General features: G+C 37.9%; 1 protein-coding gene across 6 annotated transcripts in view; it reads left to right on the top strand.

Moving 5' to 3' along the window:
* LOC149246496 (protein HASTY 1-like) overlaps nucleotides 1-27,469 on the top strand; it is a 70,519-nt gene that overhangs the window by 2,310 nt on the left and 40,740 nt on the right. For 3 of the 6 annotated variants that reach the window (XR_016266528.1, XR_016266524.1, XR_016266525.1), the window contains one exon: nucleotides 50-206. The exons of the other annotated variants lie outside the window; for them this stretch is intronic. The gene's annotated coding sequence lies outside the window, so the exon portion shown is untranslated. The remainder of the gene's footprint in view (nucleotides 1-49; nucleotides 207-27,469) is intronic. 6 annotated transcript variants of the gene reach the window in all.

Genomic DNA, 27,469 nt, shown 5'->3' with positions numbered 1-27,469 from the left:
ATGTGTGTATATATTCAGTCTTGACTAAACTTTCTGGATTTGGAATCAGGTTAAACTCAAAAAGGTTGTGTTACCCACCAAAATGGGTAACCACATAGGATAGCCAGCGGCCCTACACAATTGTATATTGATGATGATATTCCAGTTCCTCCACCATTTGCACTAGTCATACACCTCTCATTATCTGGCATTTCTCTTGGATGAAGGTGGGTTATCACTTAGCATGTACTTTTATCATTTTGCAATCAAGTACTTTTACTTTTAAGGGGTGATCTGGATGATTGACTGATCTTGCCTGTGAACTTATTCTCTCACCTTACAAAGTAAAAGTACTTTTACTTTTAAGGGGTGATCTGGATGATTGACTGATCTTGCCTGTGAACTTATTCCCTCATGTTACAAAGGGGAGGGGAGGTCAACCTTTAGCCCTAGTCCAATGGTACATCCCCTAAGGCCTTATGGTTATAGGGGTGGGGGCACTACTTGGAAGATGTGGATTGAAATAGTGTGTCCATTTTCTTTTTCCTTACTTAACATCTTCCATTTCACATTATTGTCCTTTGATACCATCTACATTCTTTGGGTTAACTGTCATTGGTTCATTGGGATTTGGCACTCTCTTATCCACACCCTTGAGTAGGGCCAGGAAACATTGCCCTAGAGGTTGATGCAACTAAAAGAATGAAAAAACCAAAGTTACCAGGATTCGGATATGGATACGGATACAGATACGGATCCGGATCCGGATCCACTAGTTTTTTGAAAATCTAAGATCCGGATACAGCAAGGATACATCACGTACGATATATATATATATATATATATATATATATTTAAAATTTTAAAAAACACCTTAGAGCTAAAAAATCAAATACTCCATGAAACCATCAAACACTTTTAGAACATTGAATGATAAATATGAAAATTGAAACATTGAAATGGTGCATCGTCCCTCATACAAAGTAACAAAAAGGATCATGATTCATAATATCATAAATGATAATAGTAAATACATTTACAGATCATCAAATGGATCTATATCTTCTACATATTGCAACTCTACATCATGAATAGATGATGGGGGTCCTGGAATGTAGGAAGTTGCATTAGTAGGCTAGACTGGTGGTGGAACAATATCCTCAAGTAGGTTGAGGTGAGTCATGGCATTCAGTGTCAGGTTCAAGTCAGAGATCTCAGGCTCCACATCCCACATCCTGCTCGGACCTTTTTTATACTCTAGTTCAACATGTGATAGAAGACGGAGGTTGGAATGAAGATAAACAAGGTCCTCAGCCTTTGCCGCTTCCAACCTGTTCCGCTTCACTGAATGGATGAAGCCATATGTACTCCAATTCCTCTCAGCTGATGAGGAACTAGCAACCTGTGATAACAACCTGGTGGCTAGAGTAGAGAGATGAATGCTATCCCCACCATGGAAGCCCCACCAAGTAATAGGATCAAGATGTCCTCGATCATCCATAGCTACTAGATCTGAAAAGCTACCAGTAGACTGTACAAACCCTCCAAATTCTTGGTGGACTTCCATTGCAACTCCCATATCTCTATAAATTTTCTTCAAGGCTATCTTGTATCCTTGTACCACTTCAAAATCTTTGTTTGGTGTTGTTCTACCAGGTAAAGACAAAATTTTAGAATGATAGTATTTAGGGTGTAATGCATATGTGAGAAGGTGTAAATTGTAATGGTGTGGTCATTTTGTTCCGCCTTTCTGTAACTATTTCCTTCACTAAATAATAGAATGTTTCATAAGGGTCATTTTCACTTGCCTTGATAATTTCTCTTATCCTCTCCAACATACTGTCAATGTTTTCATAAAATTTGTCAATGTATCTATATCAAATGCCCTGATCAAGGTCAAGATTGGTTCAGTGAACCGTAGAAGATATTGAACCTTGTCTCACCATGCATCATCAAGAATGATGGACTTAATTTTTTGCCCTCTATCAGAAGTGGAAGTCCTCCATGATTCCCAAAGAGGGTCAATGACCATTGCTTGTAGTGCTTGTCTCACCTCCACAAGTCTCTTTATGACAAGAGTGTGGAGGCAAAACGAGTTTCAACAACCTACAAGTTTCAAAAAGTTAAATCTCAAATAAGAAACCATATATAAATTTGTAATTAAAAATAAGAATTTCTAATACAAATAGTATTGATTAAAAAAAGTACCTTCAGTAGCTCCAACTTTGCCAAACCCCGATAAATGGCTTGGGACATTGAATGATTTGTTATGAACATTTGGATTTCTTTTGATGCTACATATATTTCATTAATCCATTCAATCTCACCAATCTTGGCAAGCATAAGGCTCAATGAATATACTGCACATGGAGTCCAAAAGATGTGATCATATCGACTCTCCACAATCAAACCTGCAGCTTTACAAACCTGTGCGTTGTCCGTAGTGACTTGGACAACATTATGTGGCCCCACACTTTCTATTGCCTCAATAAGAATTGTGGATATGAAAGATGCATCTTTCTCTATTCCACTGCAATCAACAACCTTCAAAAACATTGTCCCTTGGGGGCATACTGCGACAACATTAATTAATTGACGGTTTCTTTGGTCTCTCCATCCATTAAAAATGATGGCCACCCCTGTTTCTGCCCATGTATCCCGGATTGCCTATAGCTATCTATCCACGGATTGTCTCTCTGATGCCAACAAAGTAGTGCGGACCTTTTCATATACAGGGCTTTTGTACCCTTTTGGCGCTTCATTAACTGCCTTAATCATTTGTTTCCAGTAAGGGGAATGCACCAAATTGAATGCTAGCCCATTTGCATAGATGCAACGAGCTACATGTTCATCAGCTATGTCTCTACCTTGATTATTGAAACACGCTTCAAGAGGGCCTAAAGTGGCCCTTTTATTAGATGTGGCAGCAGGCTTAGATGGCAATGGAGGCCTAGTTGTAGAGCTTTGCACAGGGTGTTTTCCCTTAGCAAGCTTCCTATCAGCAACTTCTTGCAAAGATGCATAGAATTTCATTTTTCCAGGACTCAAACCTTGGCCAGGTTTGCCATTTGCATTTTTTGGCCTGTTGCATACTTGCACCCCTGTGTTAGTTTGACCGGTGAGATGGGCCTTCACTCTAGTATATGAGCCATTTTTTATATCTTGGCATTCATTGCACTTCCACTTAAATGAACCACCTCCGGGATTTTTTCCAATAATCTCCACGTACTGCCATAGAGGAGATTTTGGGTTCGTTTTGATGATTTCCCCTTCACTATGCTCATGTTGTGAATCTTGTGATGGTTCCATTATGACTATTGGTTACTTGCAAGTTGCAACTGTATATAAAAGTCAAATTATAATATATTAAAAATCAAATTATCAATAAACAATTAAAAATTAAATTGTAAATACATTAAAAAAAATAAATTTAAATTTAAATAGCATTGCATCGTAAATAGTAAATACATTAAAATTAAATTTAAATACATTAAAATTTAAATATGCAAATATTAATATAAATTACTAAATATTGTAAATATAAAATATTATAAATTATAATGAATTAAATTTATATTTGACATTTGCAATTAAATTTATATTTGTACATAATATAGATTATATATTATATATATAATATAGATTATATATTATATATATAATATATATTATATATTATATATATAATATATATTATATATCACAACAAATGAATATTAAACATTGGTATAAAATATATATTTATTATTTTTTTTTTCTCAGTAAAAACTAATTCTATTAAGAGGAAGTATGGTACAATAAGAAGATACAGCCAAGAGAGGCAAGAACACAGGCTGCCGGAAAGGAAAGGCTATCCACCTCGGCCCCTAAAAAGGAAAAGAGAAGAGAGTTGTGCTGAGCACGAAGAAACAAGAAGAACAGATGAGCCAGAGCAGAACAGAGGATTCTACCCAACATGTGTAGAATCAGTTATACGGCACTTTTTTCCTTTCTTTTTACCAACTTTGACCCAGTCAAGAGGACTTTGCTGAACCGGCATGATTTGCACACTGAGCTGAGCTGACGGGGAGGGCTCCTTGTCTGAATCCGAGGTGGAGGATTCATGATTCATTTTCTGTGAGGTTGGAGGGACTGACGAATCCTCAGGATCGGTCAAGGGCGGATCCTGTGCCAGCTTTGCTTCCATTCCTTCCTCATCCTCTTCCTCTTCATCCGAGCTGAAATCAAAGTCATCCATGGGGGGAGGATCATGAGGCTTCCAGCTTTTGGATTTCTGCTTAGGACTGACTTTCTTCTTTTGGGCAGGCATCGTGGGACAAGAGCCCTTAAGGTGCCCTGTGTGATGGCAGTTACGGCAACGAAAGGCTGTGTTCTCATAGTCCAGGATCTGAGTCCAATGGAAGTCTCCGATTGTGAGATTGATCTAGTCAGGGAGACCTTTGCTCATGTCGATTTCTGCACAGATTCTGGCAAAGGTATATATTCCTTTTCCCCCTCTGGAGACGTCTGTGTCTAGAAGGTGGCCTAGGGAATTTCCTATCCCTTGGAATACTGCAAAATGCCATAGGTGCGCTGGAAGATTTGGAAGTCTGACCCAAATGGGTAGCTTGGTGATGACTACTGTAGAGGGATCGAAATTTGGGAACCAAGGGGTTAGGAATAAACCTGCTGAACCCCAGAACCATGGGCCTGTTGTTAAGGCTTTCTGGTAGTCCTCATCTAGAACAAACACTACAATGAAGAAGCCCTTTGAGCATAACAACACCTTGCAATTGTTGGTCCAGTTAGAGTGAATCCATTGGTAGAGGTCTGCTGTGCGTGGCCATAACCCATTGAACCTGCAAATAATGGCTTGTTCTGCAAACGTTTGGGTTTGCTCATCCAGCGAAGGATACATGATTTCAATGGAGGGGGTTTCCTCCAGTTTATCCACCAGAAAAGGCTTGGGAGCCTGAGCTGGTGGAACTGTTTTCTTAGGCATCTGAGCATGGACAGCATCTTTGTATGAAAACGTCTTAGCTGAGGATGACTGTCCAACAGCTCCCCCTCTCAAGCGAAGGGTAAGAGTAATGGATGCATTTCTCTTAATACTGTAAAAAGACAGGGGGAGAGGATCCTCAAGTTGTTTACCTTCATGGAGAAGTCGTTGAGCTGCAGAGGGTATCCCCAACTTGAGATCCAGAGCATGCTTGAGGTCCTGCACAAGATCCGACGAGCTTACCCAATGTAGCAGAGTTTTGCCGGAGATAAGCCTGATCTGGATCTGGAACTCGGCAGAAAGATCAGGGTTCTGCTTTCCCTTGCAGATCTCAGATGAGAGAAGGTTGGAGCTTTGAAGGGCCTTCTCCTCCTGAACTTGCCGCAGGGGAATGAGAGGAGAAGAGGAGAGGGTCCAAAGATTAATGAATCTGTCAATGCGTTCCGCCCAAGAGAGCTTCCGGGTGATCCGTCCAGGCAGATCCAGGAAGCTTACAAATTTTTGCAGATCTAGAACAGGGTAATGGCTATTCTGGGGGAACAGAGAGAGTGCTGATATGAATGGGCTTCCTTCTAGAGCGGAGTAAAATTCTTCCCGAGGGCCGCTGCCTGAGGATGGATAAGGGAGTACTCCGCGCGTTCTTCCTTAGCCGCTACACCTTCATTCTGATGGGGTCGGCTGGCGCAAGAAGCGGCTGCACAGGTCCAAGATCTGTCAGCTACAAGGCCGAGGGCTAAACAAATGAGGGGGGCTTTCAGAATATGAAGGAAAGGAAGCGTATCAGAGGTGGAGAAAACCAGAAATCTGTGGATGAAACACGCATCTCCGAAGGCAGGCGTATCAGAGGTGAAGTTAACCAGAAACCCATGAAAGAAACACTCATCCCCTGCGTTGACAGAGCCGTCCCGAGGCCAGACGGCGGCCGAAAGCGAGGAGGCGACGACATTGTTAGGGTTCATCTTCAGCTCTCGTATTCCGACAAAAAAAAACTCGATTCGTTTAGTCCAAATATATATTTATTATTATCCCCTGCATAAATTTAAATTAAATACAAAGTCTAATGAATATTAAAAATTTAAATACCTTGTGAAACCGCGACTGAAGACAACTCAAACCCGGCGACTGTGTGCTGATTGACTGCGACTGTGTCCGGGGGTGAACAGTGTTGCGTGCTGCTGAGGGTCACTGTGCTGCGTGCAGGGGGGCCAGCAGCGTGAACAGAAGTGTCGCGGTGCTGCGTGCAGAGGGGCCAGCAGCGTGACCAGAAGTGCTGCGTGCTGCGTGCAGGAGGGACCGGCGGTGAGCCCGGGACAAATAAAGGTGTGCTGGAGGGGCCGGCGGTGAGCCCAGAACAAATGAAAGTGTGCACTGTGCAGGAGGGGCCGACTTGCGAATGCAGACAAAAAGGGTGAATGCGGACAAAAGCGGAGCAGGGTATGACATAGACGGCGACCACATTATAATATACACGTTAAAATATAATATCTAAACCTAAACCGACAATCGAAACATAAAAAATATCTGCTTTTTGCTGACTTTTCGGCGACCATATCACCGTTTCCGGCAGCCACCAGCGGGATCCGTATCCTGCAAAAATTTGCCGTTTCCAAAACCGTATATTTATCAAATACGTATTTTCGCCGTATTTTTAGCGTATCGTATCCGGATCCGTTTCAGATCCGTGGATCCGGCAATATTCCTCTTGCCTCTGCCGGATCCGGTAACTTAGGAAAAAACATAAGATGGCCACAAGTAAAGAAAAAGAAAAGTTAAAATGCAAAAGATGGTCGAGACATAAGATAATGCATGGGAAAAAGCCTAGCATGAGCTGTAGCCTCTTCATTAGCCATCACTTGGTTCTTGAGCACTTGATGCTCCATTTCATCAAAAGGAACCTATTGACCACTAAAGTTGCACTTGAAATTTTTCGAGTTCTCCATGCCCAAGGATATGTCAAAGCATTCCTACACCTATAGAGTTCCAGATTTTATCAGGGCTTCTAAGACCCTTTCCTTCTCTCTTTCTTCATTTGGTCCTTAGATTTCGCAACGCTATAGATGTAATGAACAAAGTTCATATAGGAAGCGGAATACTCAAAATATTTGTTATATAAGAATGTCCATCATGGGGACAAATAATATATTATATAGGAATATTTGAATAAAAGTGAGATATGAGATGATTACAATGAGGGTTAGGGCCTGCTTATATACCCTAGGAAGGTTACCTTTTCACGTACAATCATGTCTTTAGAGACATGCCTCTTCCTTATTAACTACTAGTTAACTAATCATTATTTATGTTTATTATTGTTTTCATTTTTATTGCTTTTATATAAATTATATCTATACCATTGCCTTCCTCTTCAAAAAGCTTTATCCTCAAAGCTTACTAATGAAAGAGCTTTATCACTTTCCCTGTTTCGAGTGTCTTCTTGTCTCAAAACTATCATCTTCATGGATACAAGATGATATGATCCTTTGAGCGATAAGTAAAATTGTCAAATTGAGAAGGGATTTGACCATCCTAGATCAATCTTTTGTGGAATCTTGTAGTGTTGGAAACTTGTGATGAATTGTTATCATCGGATTGAATTGTGAAAACTTCGAAGTTCTTTGGAACATAAGTTTGTTGTTTATGTTTTGAGTGATATAGATTCGTAGATTGATTGAGGTGTCTGCTCTTGTGATTCAAATGTAGATAAGGAGTTCTTTGGTTTATCTTTCCCTTATCATGTGTGTGGCAAGATTCTAATTTACTTCAAGTTCTGATGTCATCGAGGTGGTTACAAAATCTTCACCTGGAATTTTCATTGTGATTATGAGATTGTCTTTTGAATTAATCACATCATTATGTTATGGTCGATGTTTCAAACCATCTAATGTGTTTCATCCTCGGGGCAAAGGTGAAAAAATCAATCTATCCAGAAGTTTAAATGGTAAAGATGCATTAGGTTCCAAAGTTAGCTATTGGGAATTAGCTGTTAGGAGTTAGCTGCTAGGAATTAGTTGTTGAATTAATTGATTAATTAATCAGTTATTATTTTTATTTTTTTGTATTAAATTGAATTAAATTAAATTAATATATAATTATAGAATAAGAAATATATATATGGATATTAATAATTAGGATTAAGTTTAATATTATTTAACTATTAGTTTTTTAAAAATACGTTTAATATTTTTAAACAATTAGTTATAAATGTTTTTATATTAAAATATCAGTGAATATTTTAATAGGAAAGTCAAAGAAATAATAATTATAAATAAATAAATAAAATAATAATAGTAATAACAAAAATTCAATTAAAAAAATTAATAAAATAAAATCAATAAGATAGGGTGGGAATCCAGCTCCTACTGAGTTTCTAGCCATTGCTCTGTTTAGATTAATAGCATGCTTCTCAATCTGAACGACTTCTCTTAGTTTCCTATGATGGAATTGATCAACCCTTGCGATGACCTGAGAATCCTCAATACAAACATGGTGTTTGGATTTATTCACATGTTCAGCTAAAGCTGACGAACGAGAACAATTGTGCTTGATGTCTGTATTATGCTCTTGAATTCTTTGGTTAATGGTGCGACTAGTTTCCCCAATGTTGGAAATCCCACAGGAACAAGGGATCAAGTAGACCCCTTTCATGTCTTTAGGGTTTACAGGGTCCTTAACAGATCTTAAGGGAATTCCTAAAGGTATTAAGGGGTTTGAAGGTAGCATAAAATCTATTCTTTTTAAGAATATGAGCAATCTTGTCAGTTGTCCCCTGAATGTAAGGAAGCTGCACATTGGATAATTGGCAATTATGAGCAAGTTTAATCTTTGATACTTTACTGGCTCTTTGAAAAGCTCTGAGACCTTGATGCCTGCTAGAGCCATTATTTTCAAAGACATTTAGGAGATGATATTTTTCATCTTCTAAGTGAATTGTCATTGTCTCAACATCCGAGTGTGTGTTTTCTTTAACGGACTTGTCTTCTTGAGTTGTGATATTCACTAGATCGATATTCATTCCATTTTCTTCGACTTGAATTTCTTACTATGCTTCCTTCTTAATAAGCTATTGTACCTTATTTTCCAACGACTTTTTGTCCTTCTTAAGCTTCTTTTTGTGTTAGTAATTTTTCACTGTGGTCCTTAAGTCGAGAAACTTCTTTATTTTTGTCAGTGGTGATTTTGTCAATTTCCCTTTGCATATTTTGTATTGCCTTTTTTACTTTCTTGAAAAATTAGTTTTGAGATATCTTGTGTGTCTTCTGATGTTACTGAATTTGTCAAATTTATCATTGAGCTTGTTCGTGGTCTTGAAGTAAGATGTAGATGCCATGGGGACTTGTCCAATAGATCTCTCTTAGTGATTGCTTTTCTCTCTCTTGCTTGGGCTTTGTTTTCACCTCGGCTCTGATACCGTGTTAATATTAGTTAACAATGGTATTTTCTATGCTTTGCACAATTACTTCAATGTTCTTTTAGTAGCCCAATGACAATTTCCAATTTAATTTTCCAATAGCAATCACATTAACCATAAATCCCATTGACAATAACTATAGAAAGAACATGAATAACAAAATGCAGAAGACAAGCCAAGACAAGAGAACATTAGATTTGACGGATGTTAGGGAAAAACCCCAAGATGGGGAAAACGCTTTGATCAATTCTTCTTATTACTATTTCAAATGTTCAACAGAGAGATAGAGTACAAAAGTCAAAATTGACTTACCCGATCAAAGTCAAAACAACCTTGTCAAATCTAAAATTCTCTCCTATTGTCTACAACCCTAACCAAAAAGTCAACGATGGTCAATGCGACAGCAAACAATACTCTTTGGAGCTCGGTAAAAGGAAGTCAAACTCAGCTTTCTAAAGTGGTCAAATTCAGCCTAAAATAGTTACTTAATCAATGGTCAAACTTGGTTATATTTTGCACTTGTAGTTTGCGGTCAACTCTTCGGTCAGTGTTGGTCAGTGCGCCCAGAATACCTCGGTTCCTGTGCCAATCAATGTGGCTTTCCAAAAACAAAATTCCGACCCAAAAATCACAGTCAAACTATTGGTCAAAGTGCTTGGTCAATGTTGGTCAAACTGGCAACAGAGTTCTAAAATTTCGACCCTGCAATCTTGTCCTTAAATTTGTCCTTCTTGCCACACATGTGAGAGAGATGTCCATTGGGCTTCATGAGTCTACATGATGATGAGGCCAACCTTGACAATTTGCTGATGTGTGGGCTTGACCTCAAAAACATATTTTCCCTTGTCCAAATTTGATGATCTTTAGGTCGATTTTAGTCCTCTTGAAAAGAAGAATTCAATGCAATCATCATCTCCATCAAATGAGCTGTCCAAAGTGGAATTTATCCCTAGTTGCCAATTTTAACACTACCTCTCTACTAGGGAGAATTCCACCTATCAATCCATCCATCATCATGCCATCCTCTCTTCATCTTGTCTCTACTTTGCTGAACACTGATATAGATAATGGAGAAGAATTGATCGAGAGTGATTCACAATGTTGAAAAGTGTAACTAGGTTCGGTCTTCATAATGACATGTAATTGTGATTTTTATGTAAAAGATGTAAAGAAGAAAAATAAAATTATTGTAATGCTTGCATCATGGGTTTCATGAGCAAGATATTTTATTTTATTTAAGGCTCCCATTGAGAGCCCTTAGGCATATTGCCATCTAGTCATAAAATTCTAAATAGTCATTGTCATGTAATGAAGGCTTGTTACACATTGTAAAGAGTCAAAATTGTTTTGTAAGTTACCCTCAAAGACCTTGTCACTAGCCCTCACTCAAGTTTGCCTACAATGAAGGGATAGACGAACGACTACATATACCAGTGCTCGGCATCATTTGGAGGCAATCAATTTAGTGAAGCAAGTCTCCAACATCAAGTGTGCAAATCATCTAAGAAAAAGCCTTAAAGCTAGTGAAGAAGGAAGGAAGAATAACGAAGGAGAGGGTCATCATTGGAGGACTGTTTTGGGCTATGTTTACGCTCTCACGTGCGAAGGTAGCAAATGCGAAGTTGTCAAGAGGAGGCCGAAAGATTGTAGTCACATAAAAGGTGATCTTGTTTGAGTAAAATATTCGCTAAAGGAAGCCGAGTTAGAAAGAGAAGAGTCCCTCTCAAGGAGAAGGCTATTTGAGAAGCCAAATCAAATCTAGGGTTTCTAAAGGGCCGCAAACCTACAAGAAGGAAGCCGAGAAGAGCGAGAAGAAGGGCAACGTTGATCCAAGGGTGAAGAGGAAGCTAGCGACTTGGACTTGGGAGGGCTCTAGTGTCAAGGGTCTTTGTCATGGTCTTGGTATTCATCAATTGAAGGTTCTATAAGAAGAATTTGTTTGGGTTTTTCTCTCAAAGAGTGAGAGGTTTTGGCCCTGGATGACAACCTATAAATTGTGTCTCTTGTCTCATTATTGTTCATGAATTCGTAATTGTCTTGATGAAAAGAACACAATAATAACTCAAGAAGAGAAGATCATAATCAAGAAGTAAAAAGACTATCACAAGAAATTATCATAAGTAGAGAAATCACCTATCTATTGATGCCCTAGATTTCTCAACATGGTATCAGAGCTAAGGTGCTAAAGTCAAGGAGGGGCATCTAATCAAGGAGACACACAAGGATTGAGTTTCAAGAAAGGGATCAAAGCGAGACAAAGAATACCAAAGCGAAATTTCAAACCCTAGATCAAAGAAATCTACTTCAGTAAGAGTCTTGGAATCATCATCAAGGAAGAAGCAGAAAAACCCTAGAAGCATTTCCGAGATCATCACTCATCCATCATCTAAGGAGTGGAAGCTTTTTCAAAGACTAAGGAAGGCCAGATCGAAGAACATTGTCATCATCTTCAAAAGGGTTTGTGAAGTAAACTCTCTATCAATAAAACAAAGGTTTACCCTTTGAAGAACTCCATCAAAGTAATCTCTCTCAAAGAGATCAAGGATTACTCTTGTAGAAAAGAATCTATCAAGAAGTAGTCTTCTACTATCTATATCACTATCAAGATTAAGGAGGAAGCAAGTGGAGAAAGCAACATCTACTCAAGTAAGTATATGACTTCATCTGAATCTATCAAAATGTCTTTTTGCAAGGAGAGCAACAAATTAGTTGGGGCTTCAAATTTTCTTGCATGGAAGAAAAGAACAGACCTAAACCTTATTGAGAATGAAGTCATGGATCACATCAAGGGGTCAATAACCCAACCTCCCAAAGAAGATACTCAAGCACTTGCTAAATACATGAAAGGGAAGTGAGGGCCCAAAAGAGATTGTCCTAAACTTAAAAGGGACAATAACAAGAGAAATAAGGAAGAAGCCCATATTACCGAAGAAGTGGAAGAACCTGAGATGACCTAAGGAGTAAGTGAGAGATCTCTACTATGACTGAGATAATCTCTTTCACTAAAAGGTACTCTTATGTTGTGTAAATTATAGGTAAGAAGCATTGTAAATAAGATAATATGCATCATACTAGAATATTGACATCAGATAGAAGAGCTCGTGACATAGGCAACATGAAGGATGTCTGAAACAAAATCTATGGCAGTCTACTACGTAGGATATAGCTCTTGGAAACCCTCATTGAAAGCTCAGGTGATACTTATGGGAAAAGGAAGAAGTCATCTAGGACAAGGCTCATCATACATCAGTCAAAAGGTAACATTTGCAGGAAGGGCAAGATCCTCAAGATTATCTGATGGAATATTCAGTGGAAGGTTCACCAATCATGAGGGGAAGAAAACGTTTCATCAAGAATTCATGGGATGATGGTATGATGACATAACAATGAAGCAGATCAAGGGAATGAAGCTCCTTCATTCAAAGGAAGCTATTGATAGTCTGGATGACCCAAAGGAAAGATAAGGTATGTATGCTTACATGTGATATTATGGAAGTCATGTCATATGGTTGCAAGCAACATGGATCACTGCTCTATCCTGAGAGGCATGATCAAAGAAAGGATCTCCTCCCTCAAAGGGATGCAAGAATGCATGGGTCACATATTTACTAGATGAAATCAACATAATATGTCCTCATATGGAGTATGAGGTGGTTGACTACAATTGAGGAACTCTGATTGAAAGCTCCTGGGAACGAAATGTGTGACAAAAGGAAGGATGAGATCGTGGAATATGCAACAATAGTAAAGGCAGTCAACATCCTAAAGTCCAAGAAGATTTGACTATGATATCTACCAGAAAGGTATGAAGACTCTGATGGAAGTTTGGAAAATATGGAGACCCTTGACAATACATGTCTTTAGGAGATGTGTCCACATGTATGCAGGATGCTGATGCCTACAGGAAGATGTCATCATGAAAGACCATTGTAGGGGTAATTATGACCTAAGTGTTCATTTCTTATTTTTGAACAAGTATTTGGATGGGTTTATGCAGGACTGCCAAAGGAAGAACTATGGATGTCTTCCTAGAGGACCATGTAAGATCCTTCCAAAGAAGGCAGCATGGCATGAAGCAAGGCCAAATGTCGACTGATGGATCACTTTCTGATGAAAGGAGTGGTGACATGACTTACTTATGGGAGTTCTTCAAGTAGTTGGTTGTCCCATCATCTCCACCTGGGGACTTGCTGTAGGTCCCTAATTAAGAGGAAGCCTAGAAACAAGTTTCTTACTTGGAAGAAACTTGGAAATTCCTAAGCCAAGAGCGAGCTTAGGTACATTCCTTTTGTAGGAATTAGCACATTCCTTTATTGGAATTGATATGTCCTCCCTAATTGAGAGGGATAGACACATCATTCTGGTCTTCACTTGGTAAGACAAAATGGAGGATTGGGTAATCATTTAGCATCCGATGCTCTTTGAGGATGATATATGGCATCCCAGATAAGAGTAGTCATAGAGGACCAATATTCTTTGAGGACTACGAATCCAAGATAAGAATAGCCATGATAACACACCCTGAGAACTCGGGCGGGGTATGTTCCGGGAGGGACAATGATGAGAGTGTCTATAAATCATTGGTCTCACCAACATTGTGCTTAGAACTTGTGGAGAGATAGAGTTGTTAGTCAAGGCCTTGCTATGTGACAATGTTGGTTGATATGATGCTGAACAAATGGGTTACCAATTCGGTTCTTCTTACGAGAAATTCTCCAGATTGAGAATGACCAAGTACCCTTATCAATACCTCCCTAGTTAAGAGGGAGTGTTGAAAAGTGTAACTAGGTTTGGTCTTCATAATGACATGTAATTGTGATTTTTATGTGAAAGATGTAAAGAAGAAAAATAAGATTATTGTAATGCATGCATCATGGTTTCTTGACCAAGAGATTTTATTTTAGTTAAGGCTCCCATTGAGAGCCCTTAGGGATATTGTCATCTAGTCATAAAATTCTAAATAGTCATTGTCATGTAATGAAGGCATGTTACACATTGTAAAGAGTCAAAATTGCTTTGTAAGTTACCCTCCAAGACCTTGTCACTAGTCCTCACTCAAGTCGGCCTACAACGAAGGGATAAATCTAGAAGATGAACTCAGCCTACTCCAAGGGATCATGTCAGCCTAAACAATGATCAACGACTATTTATACCAATGCTGGACCTCATTTGGAGGCAATCAATTCGGTGAAGCAAGTCTCCGACATCAAGTGCACAAATCATCATAGAAAAATCCTTAAATCCAACGAAGAACGAAAGAGGAATAGCGAAGGAGAGGGTCATCATAGGACTGCTTTGGGGTAAGTTTACCCTCTCACATGCGAAGGTAGCAGATTCGAAGTTATCAAGAGGAGGCAAAAGGATTGCAGTCACATAAAAGGTGATCTTGTTTGGGTAAAATCTTCGCTAAAGGAAGCCGAGTTAGAAAGAGAAGAGTCTCTTTCAAGGAGAAGGCTATTTGAGTCTCTCTCAAGGAGAAGGCAAACCTAGAAGGATGCTGAGAAGAGCGAGAAGAAGGGAAACATTGATCCAAAGGTGAAGAGGAAGCTAGTAACTCGGTCTTGGAAGGGCCCTAGTGTCAAGGGTCTTTGTCATGGTCTTGGTATTTGTCAATTGAAGGTTCTATAAGAAGAATTTGTTTGGGTTTTCCTCTCAAAGAGTGAGAGGTTTTGGCATTGGCTGACAACCTATACACTGCGTCTCTTGTCTCATTATTGTTCATGAATTGGTAATTGTCTTGATGAAAAGAACATAATAATAACTCAAGAAGAGAAGATCATAATCAAGAAGTAAAAAGACAATCATAAGCAATTATCATAAGTAGAGAAATCACCTATCTATTGATGCCCTAGATTTCTCAACACACAAGACGTTACCACTCTCCACTGACGAAAGTTAGTCCAGGGGTGTAACCCCAATCAGACTTGATCCCAGATCAAGTTGTTGAACCCCATGCATTCTAGACATAGGGAGTACGAGAGTACACGATGCATCCATTTGTAGTGCTATGGTCCCTATCCACTTTTCCCAACTCATTGATCAGATGAGAGGTACATCCCATGAGTCTCGAACTACATTTGTAGGATGTATGCTACGGCATTCGCAAGAGAAGGTGAACCACTCATCCTATGCATATATCATCAATCGTAGGGGAAGGTGAACCACTCACCCTACACACGTGTCATAAATCGTAGGGGAAGGTGAACCACTCACCCTATGGTCGCTCATAGCTCCAAGAAGTACCCCAAGCCCCTAGGAGCTCCCAGAGACCAATGTCCAACTCAAGCGAGACATCCTTCCATGACTCCAAGTCTCTCCCAGAAGGCTAGGAATTTGATCTTCCCTAAGGGCTTCGTGAGGATGTTTGCAACCTGCTTATCAGTCTTGATGTGTTGGAGCCTTATTGATCCCCGTTGTACCATATCTCAGATAAGGTGGTACTTGATATCGATGTGCTTGGAGCGGTCGTGGAACACGAGATGCTTTGAAAGGCGAATCCCACTTTGGTTGTTGCAATAGATCACGGTGGTATCCAACACATGCTCAAATAGCTCACTGAAGAGCTTCCTCAACTAGACAACTTCACAACAGGCATACTTGCAGCGATATATTTGGCCTTGGTGGTGCTTAAAGCAATTGATTTCTACTTCCTTCACATCCAATAAATCGAAGCAGATCCCGATGAGAAATAACATTCTAACATGCTCTTTCTATCTACCACACTACCAACCTAGTCAACATCAGTATAGCCGTGTAGGCTCAAATTCCCTGCATTGTATCTCAACCCATAGTTGATTGTGCCATGGATATATCTCAAGAGATTCTTAGTAGTAATCAAATGTATGTGATGAGGCTCAACCATAAACTGACTCAAAGTATTCACAACAAAGCATATGTTTGATCGGGAGTTTACCAAGAACATCAGGGCCCCCACAAGTTGTCTATATTCAAGAGGGTTTACCAATTCGAGCCCGCTAGCACCTATGTCACACGGTTCGAGTTCGAGTTCGAGTTCGACAACGATTAAGTTCGATTTGAATTCAAATTTTTCGATCAGGTTCGAATGAGGTTCGGCATTAGGTTCGACTATACATATTTTTCAATATATATATATATATATATATACAAAATAATAGAAAATTCAAAATCGATCCATAAACACATGAACACAAAAATTCTTATTAGTAAACATACATGAATAATGTAATCATTCTAACATCTAATTAAATGTAAACATACACAATGTGACAATAGTAGTTTGCAAAAAGAAATGACATAATTTTCAGTCTTCAAAATTTAAATGAATGTCAAATACTAGTAATCATTAAGGAATTTAGACTTCTGTGATCCATAACATTGTTAAGATAATCTTCGGCAAAATCACATAACCAATCTTTTGTCGACGCGTTTCGAACCAACCAATGTGGTTCATCGTCAGGACAAGTTGAAGATCTAATCAGGCTTAGCTCGATTAAATAGAGTGTGCAGAGACTCCAACGGCTATAAGATAACGGCTAATTTGACCTAATGAACCTGGTCAAACTACTCAAAAATCTAATTAATATTTCAAGAGATAGTTAAATTAGGTAAATAAAGGAGTTTATTTGTTAATTTAAGGATAATATTAATATTTTAATTATAATGGTCATGATATAATATATATTCAATGATTTAATATTATTCAATTATTATTTAAATAAATTAATTTAAAATTCGATATATTAATAATATTATTAAGAGAATATTTTAATTATAATGGTCATTATATATATTTTAAATGCTTTATTATTATTATATTACTAAATAATTATTATTAATAATATATTTATTTAATAATATAATTGAATTCATTTGTTAGTTTAATATTATTTCAATTATCTACATGGTCATTATATAATATATATTAACTAATTTATTATTATTCAATTGCTATCTAATTATTATGTAGTAATACGCTACTATTTATAATTTAGTTACAATGGATAATTGTGTAATAATTTCTTAATGGTCCATTAGTAGGTTAGTTCGTTATTATTTAAATATAATGGTCATTAAACCTATAATATATGCTTATTGAATAATCTATAACTATATAATATATATTATCTACATGGTCATTATATAATATATATTAATTGATTTATTATTATTCAATTGCTATCTAATTATTATGTAATAATACGCTACTATTTATAATTTAGTTACAATGGATAATTGTGTAATAATTTCTTAATGGTCCATTAGTAGGTTAGTTCTTTATTATTTAAATATAATGGTCATTAAACCTATAATATATGCTTATTGAATAATCTATAACTACTCACTAACTAAACAAATTGTTAAAACATTATTCTACCTAGAGTTTCTTATCCTAAGTAAAAGCCATAATTAAGGTTAAGGTCCAAGTTAATTCAAAATAGTATTATTCCTTTAATGGTCAAATAATCCATATTAGTTCAATATTTTTTATTCAAAAATATTAGAGGTAACTAAGCCCTTAGGTAAATAAATTATTACTTATAGGGTTGAATGATTATTCCTAAGAATATAACTAAAATCATTCGTCAATCATAATTTATCCTTAAAATTATACTAGTAATCATTTATATATTGTTAAATAAATTAATAAATAATAATTTTTAATTTTATTATTTATATTAAATATTAAAAAAATTTAACATTTCTGACATAACCATAAAAATAATATTTTTTATTATTCTCCTTGACGGTCACTTCCTTTAAATTTACAACAATGAAATAAAAAACCTTCTCCTCATTCATTACCGTATGATAAACACTATTATTATGAAAAAATGCAAATCTTTTTTTTTCGTTTCCACAACGTATATATAAGTGTTACGATAACTATTTAATCTTTACTTTTAAAATTGATTACTCTATCTTATAATAATCTGCAGTATATTAGATTCTATTTTAGTGGTTTTTTTCTTGTATATTACATTATATTTTTGTGGTTTATAATTTAAAAAATGATAATAATAATAATTAATTATTTATTGTAATATTAATATTTTAAAAAATTAAAAAAAATTAATAATTTATTAATAATAAGTTTAGAATATGTTTTAAAATTGTTTTTATTTGGTTAATTCAGGAAGTAAAGAAACAAGTTATACTCAGAGACCAAAAAATATCTGGCAAAAAGGCTACCAAAACCTATTTACAGACCACCAATTAATTATTTTCCATTAATAAAAGTGATGAGTTAAATATTTATAATTTAAATTAATCATTAACTTATTTATAATATATGATATTATTAATACCTTTAAAATAATAAAATTTCATTTTAAAACTAATTTCCCCGTACAATTAATTATAATTTCCGCTGCTTTTTCCAACAAGAAAGTATCGTTTTGAAGCTGAGATGAATTTCTTGGAAAATAAATTTTACTTTCCGTGGGCTTTCGATGCTTGGAAATATTATATTTTAAATAGTTGTTATGTTGTACTCGTGAACCAGCGCACGTAATTGTATTTTCCATCGGCTTTCCTTGCTTAGGAAAACCTTATTTATAGTTTGTTTTCGTGTTGTGCTCGTTATCTCGCCACTTGCCTGTGGGGGAAGAAGTGTTATTTTAATAAGGAAAGGAGACAGAAGGGAGGACCCTATCGATGTTGGCGTATCCGATTCATCGTTTTTTCTCGGTGTTCGATGACTGAACAGCCCAATCAGGAGGAATGCCTAGGAGGCAAGAAATTCAAAGGCGGAAGGAGCTGCGTTTCTCTTTGTGATCGCCTTCCTCCTGGCCTCATCAGAACCTTCCTACTCCCAAGGCAGTGACGATTCAAACTTGTGAGATGTGCTGCGATTTGTCCTCCTTTGAGTCAGTGAATAACGTGCAGTAGGGGTTACGGGCCAGAACTGCTAAAAAGCGGTATGCGGCCCACTGTTTTTCTTCTAAAACCGTCCAGAAAACTGTCCAGAAAACCATCGAACCTCAAAAATTCGTTCAAGTACGCGATTCGGTTCGTTTAGGTCCAATTAAGTTCGATTCGGTTTGACAGGTTTGATGGAGTTCGATTAGGTTCGAATTCGGCTTGAGGTTCGACCTTCAGGTTCGCCGAACCTGAACGAACCTCAAATTTTTTTTACGAGTTCGGCGAATTTCGAACCTGAAGCTTCAGGTTCGCCGAACCCTGTGACTTAGACTATCACTTCCACATATATTTTTGAAATTGAGTTCCATTGTGGTAGACACAACTTGCAATCCACCATCCCACATCTCTGTAGTAGCTTCACAATGTATTTTCCTTGAGAAAGGAAAATCTCGCTTTACTTTTGCTAGACGTCTAGACCTAGGAAATAGTGCATTATTCCTAGGTCGTCCATCTCGAACTCGGAAGTCAACTCCCTCTTGCATTGATAAATGAAAGGGTTTGCACCAGTTAGAAAGAGATCATCAACATAAAGGACCAAAATGAGAGGCAAGTCCTTTTCAACCTTGAAGTATAAGTTTGGATCAACATAGCTCCTCGTAAATCCCAACTTCATAAGATAGCTATCAATTCTCTTGTACCAAGCCCTAGGGGCTTGCTTCAACCTATAGAGAGCTTTCTTCAACCTGCATACATGTGTCCTTTGATCTTGTATTTCAAACCCCAGAGGTTGTTCCAACTAGACTTCCTCCTTAAGCGAGCCATATAAGAAATTACTCTTGACGTCCATTTGTTGTAGGCTCCATCCTTTATTGGCAGGAGCAATAATAGATTGGATAGTGGTATATCAGGCATCCAGTGCAAATATCTTGTCATAGTCCACTCCTTTCTTTTGATAGAAACCTCGAGCAATGAAGTTGGCCTTATATTTTTCAGCACTCCCATCAATTCCATGTTTAATTTTGTAAATCCATTTTGAGTTGACCACAATGTTGTCCTTAGGTCTAGGCACCACGTCCCAGACATCATTCTTCATGATTTACTCATATTCCTCATTCATCGCATCCTTCAACACTTGGTGTTTTACGACTTCTTCGATCATGCATGGTTCAACTTGAATGATAGTACTCGTAGCAACCAGATACCCTTGATACCTATTCAACTTCTTACTTTCTTGAAATCTCCTTCTAGGAGCAGTATGTCTTTCAACATCTTCAAGATTATCTTTGAGCCATAGTGGTCTTTTCCTTGAGGTAGAGGGATCACCAGGAGGTGGATCAATACCATCAATATCGAGCATAGTCTCAGTTGTTGGAGGTTCATCTTGTTTTTTTGTAGCATCATCATTGTCCTTGGGATAGGGAGATCTTTGGCTTTCCCAAGGGTAGTATCTTCATCAAAGGTGACATCACGACTTACTTCCACATCTCTTTGACTAGGTACATAGATTTTATATGCTTTCAAATTTTCACTATAGCTGATGAATATGCCTTTCTTCCCAAATGTTTCCAACTTGCTTCTTTTCTCTTTAGGCACATGAAAGTACACGGGACAGCCAAAAATTCTAAAATGAGAAACATCAGGTTTCTTCCTAGTGAAAACTTCCTCGGGTGTCTTGAAAACCAATGCTTGATGCAGGCTCCTATTTTGAACATATAAGGCAGTGTTGACAACTTCTCTCCATAAGAACTTCAGTAGACCTTGATCATGGAGCATGGCACGTTCGATTCTTCCTTTTAGCAACACCATTTTGCTTAGGAGTGTATGGAACAATTGTCTCCCTCTTAAGGCCAACTTCTCTGCAAAAGTCATTGAATTCATTTGATTCATATTCAGTTCCATTGTCGGTCCTCAATATCTTGATCTTCTTCCCTGTTTGATTTTCCACCAATGCTTTGAAAGAACGAAACCATTTGAACACTTCATCCTTCTTCTTTAAGAAATAGATCCATGTTTTGCGTGAGAACTCATCCACAAAGATTACATAATATAAGTATCATTCCAACGATGTTATGGGCAACATACTAGATAGGTTAGAATGGACCAATTGAAGAATATCGGTAGTTTTTATTTCGCTAGAAGGGAATTGCCCCTTTGTATGTTTCCCATCTACACAACCCTAACAAACACCTTCATGGTTCATATTGAACTCGATCATACTTGTGACCATCTTCCTTACACCAGGTAAGGCTTTGTAATGTAAGTGGACGAACCTTCGGTGTCATAACTCAGATTGTAGAGAGGTATCACTTGCCAAAGCTCCCAAAGGACTTCCTCCACATTGATAGAGACCATCAATCCTAAATTCAAGTGTAAATGCATTTTAGGGTGTCTTTGCCAAATACATAGCTTTCCATCAATGAATGCTACCTTGAAGCCTTTGTCTTCGATCGTAGAGATAGACACTAGGTTCTTCTTCAAATCAGGCACATACAATATTTCTTGTAGATGAATGGTTTGAACTTGATTCAAGTAAAGAGTGACAATACCTATCCCTTTCATGGGGTAGGTGGCATTATCTCCAAGTATGATCTTCAAATTAGTCTTATTTTCAACCTAATTTGAGAGGGCCTCCTTGTACCCAGTGAAGTGCCTTGAGGCTCCATATCAATCAACCAATGATCCATGGTATCCGGATGAGAAGCAATAGATAGAGCAGAGATAAGATAAAATCCATCTTGTTTTTCCACAACATTACTTTCATCACACCTGCCATTTCTCGTCCTTTTGGGAATTTGACCATTTCCATTCCGAGTAGCAGGAGCATGCCTCTTTCCTTTGTTATTGAACTTGTTGTTCCTTTTATTGCCATTGCCTTTGAAATTGATGTGGTTGTTTTTGTCATCATCCCTTGGAGAATTCTTTTTGTGAGGGCATTCTCTTGCATAGTGACTGAACTCGTTGCAATTGTAGCACCTTCATTTTCTTATTTCCTTGAATCCTTGACCCTATCTCCTTGGACCAATATAATTTTTCTTCTTTGCGTGAACAAAGAAAGCAATAGGTTCATTTCCATTTGAAGGCTTATCTCTCTCCATTATCCTAGTCTCTTCTTGAGTGCATCTAGCCAATAATTCATCGAAACTAGGTATCCTATCATTGTTGAAAATAGTGGTGACAAACACATCCAAAGGTCTTGAAAGACCTCCAAGTCAAACCTGTACAAATTATGCACTTGAAGTCTGCGGTCAAACCTGTGGTAAGCCTTGTGAATGTGCCCATAATACCTCGATTCTTGTGCCAATCAGTGCGACCTTGAAAAAACGAAATTGACCCAAAAATCGCAATGACACTGTTGGTCAAAGTGCTTGGTCAACAATGGTGAAACCTACAACAAAGTTCTGAAAATTTCGGCCATGAAATTTGTCCTGAAATTCGTCTTTCTTGCAACACATGTGAGAGAATAGATATGCCCAATAAGCTGTACGAACCAATCAGAGAAGGAGAGAGAAGAACGTGTGTGATTTGATGATGCCAAATGAGGTTTGAGGTCTCTTATATTTATACAAGTTGTTGGGGCTCAAGAGACATGTCCATTGGCTTCATGAGCCTACACAATGATGAGGCCAACCTTGACAATTTGCACGTGTGGGCTTGACCTCAAAAACATATTTTTCGTTGTCCAAATTTGGTGATCTTTAGGTTGATTTTGGTCCTCTCAAAAAGAGAAATTTAATGCAATCATCATCTCCATCAAATGAGTTGTCCAAAGTGAAGTTTGTCCGTAGTTGCCAATTTTAACATCGTGGCATGCCTCATACCGCTGGAATGGACTCGATGAGGAGAATCCAACAAAGATGATCCAAACTCTAAAAGCTATGATTTGCCATGTCATTTTGGTCAACAAACTGGGGCATTTTCTAATGCTGCATGGGTTGACATTGTTCCTGCTTAAACTAGCAGGGGACCTAAAGGGGATAACCATTAGGCCAAGAGCAACAACGATACTTAGCCCACTATCACCTCATCTAAGACTCCCTACTCTTTATGGAATTTCACCGATGGGAGGAGACCCGACATAAGGAAGTCACTGGTGAAAGACAAATCAACAAATGGATGTGAAGTGACCTCGATAATCCCATTCCAGAAGAGGTTGAAGAATAGAGCTTACTTGCTTTCTAAGCAAGGTACAATGTCTTCTAAGAGAAGGATGGGAGAACTTGAGGGTTAGGTTTAGGGAATATGACTTGTGAAAGAGTTTCCCAATACCTAAAATCCTTATCGAAATTGGTATCTCAAATGGTTCTTGAAAGAATTGTCTTTTCAAAGGAATGGGACCACACGGGACCAAGTGGACCCAACCTAGGTTATGACGTAAGAGTTTAGAAACCAACAATATTCTTAACCTTGACAAGGAGGGGGAAAGGATCAAAGAAAGGATTTTCACTTAAAGGTGTTAAATTGATCCTATGAAGCACTAGCCTTGGGGATACCAAGGCAAAGTTTGATCTTAGACCTAGGGCTTGGCTTTTCCCACAACTCCACCGTCGAAATAGTTTCAAAATTAGAGGAGGTCTTGAGGACACACCAACTCAGGGGAGGCTAGGAGATCGAACTTTTTGGAGGACTATTTTGTCGAGATAATGATGCCCTAGGCGACCCAACTTGGTTAGACATAGGAAAAGTTGAAAAAAATTGATTTTGGGTGACCACCTCTTGGTAGATTAGTGCCTTAGTCTTGGGAGAATGGAGTCTATGATAAATATGAATGAGGATTTTGTTTCTTAGTCAAGGAGGCCTGAAGAATACCTTGCTAGCCTTCTAGGGCAAAGGGGAGGCAACCTTACAACTTTTATACTTAGACTTGCAAAAGGTTATGGCTTATCAAGATGAATTCATTAATAGAATTATCCCTAGGAAATTTCATTCAAATTACATGGCCTATACATTGAGAGATGCCATACAGAGACAAAATTCTACAATTTAAGCAATAAATGCATGCAACAATTAGCCTTAAAAATAACAAAAGTCCCAATCCAATGTATATGACAAAGTAAAACAAGAATAACATGAAAAACATGTACTTACATGTAATAGAACATATCCAACCATCCACAATTTGATAGTAGAGAAGCTCCAAGATAAGATAAACCAAACCCAAATATAAAAATTTATCCATAAAGCTCCAATTTATCCTCCAAGAAAAGGTGTGAAATTCTCAAGAGGGAGAAGAGATCCAATCCAAAGTGATGGTGAGAAAATGAATTCATCTCACTTGTATTTACTATTTATACACTTATGAGGAGTTCGAATTAGTCTCCTAGGCTAACATAAGCCCCAAAAATAAAATAATGTGCTAATAACCTAACTTTTGGTAACAAACCCACCAAACTAGCTCACAAATGAAATAATAAACCTCTTAAGAAGTTAGATGATAAATAATACATGTCGTAGGGCCCTCCAAGAGGCTTGATGAAGTCCATAGGTGCCATAATGAAGAATATGACCCTCAAAAGTGATGGATAGGGGTTGGCCCCTTGTTCTCTACACAATAAGCATGTGGTGCTCTTTGTGTGTGTGGGGGGCACAATAATAACCTCATGGGTCTTCAAATGAGTCGAAGATGTCCGTAGATCATTTGTAAGGGCTCTGATGATGGTGTAGGTGATGTCACATCATCCTACAAGTCAGATCAACTGCCAATTGGATGGTACATCTGTGGGGCCAACTGGGCAAAGGTGAATCAGGTGCATCTTCCTTGTCCAATAGGTGAATCTCGAGCAATCTTTGAACATCCTTGGGGATCCATGGAGTGCTGTCTAATATTGTGCAGGCCCATGACTCTCAACACACACCCTAAATGTGCCAATGTGGCCCTCTGGAGGGTTAAGACTGCGTGTAGGGAGACCAAATCCAAGATGGAGACCATCTGCAATCTTTGCATAAGATCCAATGCGTCCCCTAGCCTTCCATTACAACAAGTCATTAGAGAAATAGAGTAAATGAGCTTACCAACCATGGACCACAAGTGCAGGGCTTCATAATGCCCTGCCCTTCCATAATGGGCTTCGAGATGTGCCAATGTCTTCCAAACTCCAAATGGGGTTAACCAAGTATCCTATTAGGTGTTTTCTACTTCCCAACGAGATAATATGTTCACGGTACATCTTTTAAAATGTGGTGGTATGTTATAGAGAGGTGAATGAAGTAGGGGATGAGAAGGGGCATCCCTGGGCTTGTTGAAGCTTCAGAATTCCGTTGCAACAACATGGGGGTTAACCACCCGGTCCGGACCTTGGAAGCAACTCCTTTTCCGTTTGATATTGTGGCTCTGACTGGGGATAATGGGATTAGTTTCCCAGAAAGGATTGATATGATGATGATGTTGGGTTTGATATAAAATATAATGGGGAATGTCTTTAACTAAAATGATCTAATTTAAACAATCAAGCACATGCATCTATCTATTCTAACATTATCTTTATATATACTCGGGAATAACATAAAACATGCGATCTACAAAGATATCTTAGAACAACAGGTAATAAAGATCATTCGATTGCTATAAGATATGAATTCGTTGATGATAATGAGCTCTACCGCATCATCATGTCCATCACCCCGGTTCCTACAGGTTCTATGAGCCTCCTTCATCAAATAGGAACCCATGATTGTCCCAACCCCTAGTGGGCAATGAATCACCCTACCTTAAAATGTCATTAACTAAAATGATCTAATTTAAACAATCAAACACATGCATCTATCTATTCTAACATTATCTTAATATAGACCCGGGAATAACATAAAACATGCGATCTACAAAGATATCTTAGAACAATAGGTAATAAAGATCATTCAATTGCTATAAGAGATGAATTTGTTGATGATAATGAGCTCTACCACATCATCATATCCATCACCCCAGTTCCTACAGGTTCTCATTCATCAAATAAGAACCCATGATTGTCCCAACCCCTGGTGGGCAATGAATCGCCCTACCTTAAACAAGGGTATCCACTGCTACATTTCTTACATCATGCTCTTACCCCTTGAGCCCCAAGCAGTCAAGCAAAGAAAAATCATAAAAATGCAAAAGGCATATAAAGAAGGGTGGAAAAATCAACGTTGGAGCACCTCATGTACCACGATTGCTCCCTCCTATATATTATAAACCCAAGTTTGGGATTTCCTTTTATTAGCTATCATTGCACCCCAGCATGTGGCCTAGGGTTGCCTCTTCTCATCTCCTACATCATTCACCTCTCTATCACATACCACCACCTTTTCAAGGATGTACCTTGAACATATTATCTCCTTTAGAAGTAGAAACCACTTAATAGGATACTTGGTTAACCCCATTTGGAATTTGGGAGACATTAGCATATCTCGAAGCCCATTATGGAAGGGAAGGCGATTATGAAGCCCCCCACTTGTGGTCCATGGTTGGTAAGCTCATTTACTCTATTTCTCTAATGACTTGTATCGGATGGCTAGGGGACACATTGGATCTTATGCAGGATTGTAGATGGTCTCCATCTTGGGTTTGGTCGCCCTATATGGGGTCCTAACCCTCCAGAGGGCCACATTGGCACATGTAGGGTGTGTGTTGAGATCATTGACCTATACATTCTTTGATCTGCATCCTTAGATATATCATCGATTCTCAACTTGCAACCAATTTCCATTGGAGTGAAAATTGGTTTGTTGTCTTCCATCTGGAACTTTTTCAACATTTCTTTAATGTACTTGGTTTTATAGATGAAGATGTCCTCTTCTTCCTAACATATTTGAAGTCCCAAGAAGAAAGCCAACTCACCAAGTAATGACATCTCAAACTCACTCTGCATGTCCCAATCAAACTTCTTACTCAACCTGTCATCATCGCTACCAAAGATGATGTCATCGACATATACTTCGATGATAGTCAAGCTGTTTTGTTCTACCCTTACATAAAGGTTGCTATCAATCTTCTAAAATATTGTTTCTGCAAGTACCTGTCTAGACGGGCATAACATAATCTAGGGGCTTGTTTGAGACCTTATAAGGTCCTTTTCAACCTGCAAACATAATCTGTAGCATAAAAACTATGGCTAAAGCAAGAAAACTGATAGTAGATTTTAATGTAAAAATACACACAGGTATTTAATAATGTAATTTATTATTATATATAAAATGTATAAGATGATTTGAGTGTACAATGAGGACCCTGCTTTTATACTTCAGCAGGTGACCTTTCATGAATGGGCATGTCCTTTAGACATTCC

Source organism: Pinus tabuliformis, chromosome 7 (assembly GCF_031772625.1).
Source record: "Pinus tabuliformis cultivar Carrire ecotype Pingquan chromosome 7, CPIR1, whole genome shotgun sequence".
Lineage (NCBI taxonomy): Eukaryota > Viridiplantae > Streptophyta > Pinopsida > Pinales > Pinaceae > Pinus > Pinus tabuliformis.
This window is presented reverse-complemented; position numbering and strand designations above follow the sequence as displayed.